At 32.4% G+C, this 8,392-nt stretch overlaps 1 non-coding gene across 1 annotated transcript; it reads right to left on the bottom strand.

Moving 5' to 3' along the window:
* Positions 1-6,636: 6,636 nt before the first annotated feature.
* TRNAR-UCU (transfer RNA arginine (anticodon UCU)) lies at positions 6,637-6,709 on the bottom strand. Its single transcript has one exon. It is a non-coding gene; the product is annotated as a tRNA-Arg (tRNA).
* Positions 6,710-8,392: the final 1,683 nt, after the last annotated feature.

Here is an 8,392-nt window from a genome sequence, read left to right as displayed (position 1 = left end):
ATGAACGATGCAGATTATCTTGTGATCTGTTTGAAATTGTAATGTTCTATGCAATATGTTTGGACGATCAGGATTAGACCGCCTGTGTTGTAAACCTAAGCATCTTAGGGTTTAGGATTTATGTTACCGACCTATCTGTTGTCTATAAGGTCGATGATGTTTGTTATTGAAAATTTGTTGGCAAATGTTGTGTGTATGTATCCGAGTGAAGAGATACTTGATACTTGCCATACTAGTAAGAGGTAAACTGCAGAGTGTGATTGCAGAGTAGAGGATATGAAAAGGATCTACCTTGGCATGTAGTGTTTTTATCAGATCTTAGTTTTTCCTGTTGTCTTCTAATCATTTCAACAGATGGAAAATCCCTTTACCGGGTAGCTTTAACGGGCTTATTGTAAAACCTGTAACCAGGTGACTCAAGATCATTGAGTTCTTCAAATCCTCTAGCGAAGTAACCTTTAACGGGATTTCAACCTTTAACAGGGTATATAGCCATCCCTTAACCGGGTGATCTCTAACAGGATCGGTTCCTAGAAGAACCTTATTGTAAAGTCTTTAACCGGACTAGGCTCCTAACAGGGCAAGCTTCAAAAGAGTTCAAAACAAGCTTGTGGGTATTCATCCCCACCGTGGTTTTTCCCATTTGGGTTTCCACATGAAAAATCTATGTCTTATGTGTTATGCATTTTTTATGTGATGTTTATGAAGTATTTGGTTGAAGGATTATGCATGCAGGGTTAATAGGTTATGGTATTTTTAGTATACCACATGCATATGTTTATGGGTGAAGTTAATGTTGCATAATTGAGTGTATTTGAATTATTCAGACCTATCAGTTTATGGTTTCTGGTGTCTTACTGTGTTTAACCGATATCGCCATGGTTAAGTTCAGTAATGGTGATAATCAGTTGGTTTTGCTTTAGCTAGATAAGTTGTTAAGAGAGTTTTTACCTATACTGATTCACCCCCCCTCAGTACTGGTTGGGGTATCTATTGTTCATCATTATTCTCACTTATGAGAATAGTTGATGTTGTCATTGATGGCAACCATGGAAATCATCTGGCAACCAACTAGTAGTTACCGACACCGGCAATAGACTTCTACATACATTGGCAGGCACTTCATCGACAACGGAAACAATGCATACCGGCACTCAAGCCGACATGGAATAAACTTTTGTTTATTGTTTTATAATGTAATTATCTCTTGTAAAATCCGACATGGCATATTGTAAAAGACTCATATATGTATGAGATCTTATAAGTCTTTTTATATAGAGGATAGATGAGAAGTATAAGGCAATTTTGTATAAGGTGATATAATTGACAGCGAAGGTTTTGGTTATAGACTGGGCTTAAACCAGTACTGAACTTGGCATAGTTGATGTTGATTTGAAGCAATACATTGTATTGCATTTTGATAATCCATTTTGTAAGTCAGTGAGACTTCTATTTTTTAGTCGAGTAGTGAGCTCTAGGTTGCTAGCCTTCCTGCATGTGCAAGCCCCTCATTGTAAGTAATATTTATTCATTGCCTAGTGAGTGAATATTGTGGGTCACAAATCCCACCGAGGTTTTTCCCACATCGGGTTTCCTCGTTAAATATCTTATGTTATGGTGTGTTCTCTATGTTGTCTCTATTATTCTTATTTGCTGCATTAATTCTTATTTACCGGTACACTGTTTTGAGATGCAAAATTCTTAATAAGTATAAATATTCTGTAAACCGGTCAGACACTGATTCACCCCCCCCCCTCTCAGTGTCTTTGGGACTGTCATTGATTCTAACACAACATTCATGGACTTTCTTTGCATCTCCTATGAAATAAGTAGAGGAATAACACTATCAATTTTTGGTTTTGTACCACCACTACTAGTGGAAATGATTATATTTTTGCAATATCCAAGCAAAGAGAAAAGTAACAAAATACACTTAACATCATCTTCTAACTTAACATATATTTATGCCAGCTGACTTATAATCAGATTAAAGGAATTAACATCATCTTTTAACTTGTTAGAAAAACTTTTGGTTTGGTAGATTTCACCTATCTTCCTCCACGACTTGTATGTGATGTTTTCTATGGAGACGTTCAAGATGACATAATCTATAAGACACAACCAAATGGTTCCTCATTCGTTCTTGTCTAACTTCTTCCAATATTCATTTATCATCATAGATGGATTTGATTCTTGTGAAAACCAACAACCACTAATCTCTCTCTTCAAGGAGATCTTTTGCCTTCAACTTCAACATCTCTTAGCCAATGCCCTTAAACTTCTCAATATATTGACAAGAGGTGGTGGCCACTGTCTATAATATTTATCACAAGTTTGCACACTTTCCATAATATAAAAGCTCTCACTATAGCCGAAAAACCTTGAACACTTAAGAGAAAGTCATCCCTATCTCAACAAAACAATTAGCTCTAATACTAGATGTCAAGAATCAAGGTGAAGAAAGCTTGCAATATGAACTTAAAGAAAGTGATTCAAATCTGAATAAGATTATTAATGTAGAATAAGTGATTGTAAATATAACTTAAACCATAAAATTAGCAGTACCAAAGATAACATCAAATTTATGTGGACAAACCCTTTCGAGAAAAAACTCCACAAGAGAAAGAAGTCAAGTATTATTAATGTAGAAAGATGTATACAATGATACACTTCACTACAATCCTCTGAGTAATTCGGTATCACCTTGTTACCTTGAACCTACAAATGAATTATATTAAACTACTAACTCAAGGATCCAATATATACAAATTTGTAGGATGGAATACCATTGTGCTATCCCAAAACAACAATCTAAAACCATTTGGAAAAACCCATGCCTCCCTTATGGACAACCCATAAACATATTAAATAATATTTAATGTTCACATGGCCTTCACATGGGCACCTAACTCCTATCCAATCAAATGTAGTCAAACCTAGGTACTCCATTACTCTTTGATGACTCTAACATCCCACTACCAAAATATGCAAATTTGGGCACCCAACTTTGGGTAACATGTAAATTTCATAAGTCAACATGAATAACCATGCAAGTGTTTGTGGTTGACACACAAAAGTGGATTCCTACAAGGAATATGCCTCCCATGTGCTTTATAATTGTCATCAACAAGTGCCCACCTCTATGGGTTGCAATTACAATATGTCATAGGCAAAAGATAAAAAATATTTTATCTCTTATGTCCCCTAGAACACTCTCTAATGAACGTGAAGACACGTGAGATTGAATTAGGAATGCAAGTTTAATGTCACCTATCCTAAAAAAATCTTTAAAAATCACCAAGACATCAATTTTATAACCATCTTTCATCCAAAATTCTACACACTAGGGTGTCTTAGTCCTTGCCATGATCATGGTATTAAATTTCCTCTCTAATATTACTTCACATATTCTAAAACACTCCTTGAGCATCTCTACATGCATATTTAAATGTACATAAGTGATAATAGGTGGAAGAGACATCAAGTTCTAGAAGTGAATTCATGTTTAGCACTTGTTGCACTAGTGCCAAAAAAAATTGTACCATAGAGCTATAAATAGTACTTAATTTTTCACATATTATCACCAACTCAAGAATAGTCTACTATGGTATAGAAAAATTAGAGTCTAGAAACTATCTTCACTTAAAACTATTAATGTTTATATGCAAGTTTATTGGAAAAAGGCCAGCTCCTAAAATAAGTGAAATAGTTTACCAAGTAGAAACTATAAGACAAGGCTATGCACCTAGTTCCTAGACTTATCACAATCAAGACTATTGATTCAAAAGGAGGGACAAGTAATCTAGAAGGATTCACCAAACTAAATATTTACAATAAAACTCAGATAATTTTCTTTACTTTTGGCCATTGTGGTGGCATTTCTTAAGTCTAAGATATATTAGAACATTTCCTAAATTCTCTAGGGCTCATATCCATTCTTTATCAAATGACACACATGTTCCTATAGTGGCGCAACACACCTAATGGAGAAAAAAAATTCTATGATAAGGATGCCTCAACCAAATGATCTATGGTTTCTACAAGCTTCAATAGAGTTTAATGCATCTTCTAGATATACTATAACATTGAATCCATGAATTTTATCACATCATTTAGAGTGTTGTTATATAGTATCTAGACATAATAGTTAGTATGACAACAAAGTTGGCTCCTATAAGTATCAAGAATTCATCAAAATTGGTTTCACTTGACAACCACTAGATCAAATAAGGATCATATGACCAAAAAGGGGCGAACACATCAAATTTGTCTTTGTATGGTACAACTATGCATTTATTAGTCATCTTTCTAGAATTTGAGGATATGAATAAATATGTATGTTATATTATAGTAACAAAATAAGATGTTGTAATGGTTCATGTTCTAAACCACCAACTTTCCAATGCCCTATCAATAAGAGAACCTTAATAGTTGGCATCTTGTTCCATGGCTAAAGGAGTTCATGTGTAAAGATGTTTTGATGATGTTAGGTGTATGTATAAGGCTATTCAAATTTGTGCCTATTGGCACATTTATAAGTAGAGACCTACATAGAACCATGTGAGGTGATGCGTGATAAAACACTATGCAATGTCAAGTACACTGCATGAGATGACAAACTTGCATGGGTTAGACATAGCATCACACCATGATAAGTGTTACAATGAGTGTTATATGTGGTTTTGCAAGAGAAAAGAAGGTTCTCAATGTCTTAGTGGTAGACATAAAATAACATAGGTGTTTACATTGGTTCAAGGTCTTGTTAATTTTTGCATAATGATATGGAATGATGCATATGATACTTATAAGTCCCTCCATGTCATCTACTCCCTTAGGTTTTTCTAATTGATTGAAGTGTATGGTTAGGTTTAGTCAACTATGAGGGCACCAATCTAAGATGAGCCATTCAGAGGAGACAAATCAACTTAAGATGGAACAATAGTCTTCATCGTGCATGAATAAAATTGGTATTTTATAGATCCAAGGATTTCCATATTAATCCTTAAGAAAGAAATTATCAATCACTAAATAATCTAAAGGAAGAGGGTGGATTTAGATTAAAAAAATTCCATTGAACATTTTGAAACTCATCAGTCAATATAAATATGAACACCCACTTGGAAGATGCAAGAAATCTAGAGCAATCCAAATATGCATTCCAAAAAAATTAAATATAGCATGATTATCAAAAGTGATTCATGAAACTCCTAATCAAATTTACCAATGATAGTTTTTAATAAAAACAAAAGACTAAAGATATCTAATTCAAATATGGTTTTCTCACGAGTAAACAAACCTAGGAGCTTGTTGATCTACCAAGTAGGAAGAAAATTGTTGGAAGTAAATAGGTATTAAAAAAAATCAAATAAAATGTCATGATTCACAAACACAAGGACCATTTGGTTGTAAAACTTTATGTCCTAAAAACGGGTATTGAGTAAGAGGAGGACTTTTGATGTAGAAACATCTTGGGGAATTGAGCAATTAGCATTAACTAAAAATATTTTATTTCCATTTTTTCTTGGCTCTAACTTTTGTCTTCTTAGGTGTGAATGAGGACATTCAAATTTATAACACTTTCCCTCTAAAAATGGCACTCTAGTATGTGACGACTCCACTTACCACATAAGTTGACATGCAATCTAAGTGCTTGAAAATAGGATTCAATGTGGAATTAAACAATTTGGAAAGAGTTGTAATTGTATGTGCCACCAATATTTGCATTATTGGATCCGAAGTTGGTGTACCCCTATGGAGAAGGAATTACAACTAGGAGATAACTTAGCATCTCATGTTTAAGTCTTGCTTGTTTACTATTAGAACTATTAGATTGTTGTAGTCTTGTTTAAATCTTGCATGGCATATTTGAATCTTCTTGAAGAGTGACACAACTCAAGGCTTATTTGTTGGAGTTCCACTGCTAATTTAACTCTTGGCAGTCAAATTAGACACCACGTTGATGGGAGAGCTCTTGCTTTATCTCTTGAATTCCCTCTCGCTCTTTCTTGAAAACTCCTTTGGTATTTTCTCAATTTGACACCCCGTTGAAGACATTTATAGAAAGGGATACAAAAGGAACTTACAAAAATTTGGCTTCTAGATCATTTTATTGTAGGTTGATAGTGGAAGAAGGCATCAAAGATGCCATTTGTAGATCAAGAACTCATGCAAGAAGTTGAGTCATTATTTAGAACTAGTCTTAAGATTAGATGACTTAGCTTCTATGCAACTGTTGTTTAATATTTCAAATATGATCATGTTGGTTTTTAGGGTTTTAAAAAAGAAATATCAATTTTCTAAAAAGAGATGTGATCTAAATTTTCTAAAGAGAATATGATGCAATCATCTTCTTTCATAATAGTAAAAGTTGAATGAAGATAGGAGTAAACACACATGAAAGCCAATAACATTAATAGCATCACTTAATAACTCCAATAAAAATATCTTTTAAAAAGTCATGACAAACACATGGGAAATCTGTAAGAAGGGCGTTGAGATACATGTGATTGCTAAAACGAACAATCTTCACCAAAAAAAAATTAGAAAAGGACAATATTTTAGTGCTACTAATGGTCAGCATTTTTGAACGTATTTAATATCCTCCAAATTTTATAGAAATTCTTCAACGAAGACAAGCACGCCCGGTGGGACTCGAACCCACAATCGCCTGATTAGAAGTCAGACGCCTTATCCATTAGGCCACGGGCGCTGGTTGAAATTTGTTGACTATTAGAATTTATTCTGCTTAAAAACTATATAGCTTATTAAATTGAAATTTTATAATTTGATTAAAAGAATGAAAAAATGGGTCGGATGAGGATACCAATAGGAAACCATATTTTAAGGCAATTTCTACTTCGTCCAAAATAAATTAATATGGATTTTTTTTATTTATAGGCTATTTTATGTATTTTTTGAAGTGAATTGTAATTCTTAATTATTTTAAATGGGTGGTTGTGTAAAAAATATTATTATTTTAGTTTTGTTTTTTTCAAATTTATTATAACAGTTTAGTATTATATAAAGTGTTATTTTAAATGAGTTATTATATCATAAAATGTGGGGTGTCGTGGCATAAAGCTTATCGCATTGATAATGATAATTATAAAAAGATCTCATATTTGATTCATCTAGCAACATATATCATAGTCTATGTACATCATGTTTGATTAATCGTGCTCATCACTTTCTATTACATTTATATCCATTATAAAACTTCTTATCTACCAATTGACACTCACTTTGCATTTCCTTTTATTTATTGGAGTAACCATGGAAAATCTATGTATGTTTTAGGTTATTCAATGTGTAATGCATTAGTATAGGTGGATGTATGCTTTTGAGTATGATAGCTCCAATTTTTTTATAGTTGTAATTGTTCTACAATTACAAATGTTTTATTTCTATATGATGCTTGTATTTGACATCATTGTCTTGTTCGGGAGCTATTTAGAGTATTCAAAGGAAAAATTTGTAGTGAATTCAAAGTCTATTGGCTTAATCTACCCACCATTTGATTTGATATCTCTGGTTTGAATTCATATTATTTACCCTCTTTGTTAATTTTCAACTTTAATTATGTGTACAAAATATTATTTCATTTGACAGAGAAAAAAAATAAAATTATTTCATTTGAATACTAGGTAACACAATCTAATAATGCATTTTACATTGTGGGAGCAAGATTTGGGTATCTAGCACAATAGACTCTTTCAAATATTGTAATGCAATCAATATTGCAATGAATCACTTAGTGAATTCTTCTTTTAACAACAATACTAGTCTCAATTTTTTTGTCTTGTTCTTTTTGAAGGTTTGTCAAAACTAGTTGTTGGTGAGTCAATGATTCAAAGTTGTTTTCTTGAGGAAGTTTGCATAATATTATCTTTAATTATGTACAATTAGAAAAATTAGAGATTAATGACAATGTTAATATTTGAAAAAAATATTGTTGCAAATGAGAGTTTCAAATTTTCAATACTTTTCTGAATTTATACTTGCCTTTAAATTTTTTTTTAGAAATGAATGTCTATAAAGAAAAGTTGTCAGAAAATACCAAGATTGGTCAAGAAATTCTCTTGAATAATGGTCAACTTTTCTCAAGAAATGAGAAATATCCTAAAAAATGGGCAAAATAGACCAAAAGTAGTATTACTATGTTGACTTCTTGAGAATTTGATTGTTTTTGTTTTACTGACTATTTCTTTATTTATTTTTTAGGCCTTTGCACAAAATTTAAGGGCTAGATCATAGTTTTGGCGACTAAATAGATATGTATATCCCAACTACTAAGATTGTATCTTATTTATGCTAGGTTTAAATTCATACAAGAGTGTGAATTTTTAATTGTGTTTTGCAAGGATCTAATATTCAACCTTTCTTTGAGATATTG

This window comes from Cryptomeria japonica, chromosome 10 (assembly GCF_030272615.1).
Source record: "Cryptomeria japonica chromosome 10, Sugi_1.0, whole genome shotgun sequence".
Taxonomy (NCBI): domain Eukaryota; kingdom Viridiplantae; phylum Streptophyta; class Pinopsida; order Cupressales; family Cupressaceae; genus Cryptomeria; species Cryptomeria japonica.
The sequence above is the reverse complement of the archived record's forward strand: the minus strand, read 5'-3'. Positions and strand labels throughout refer to the sequence as shown.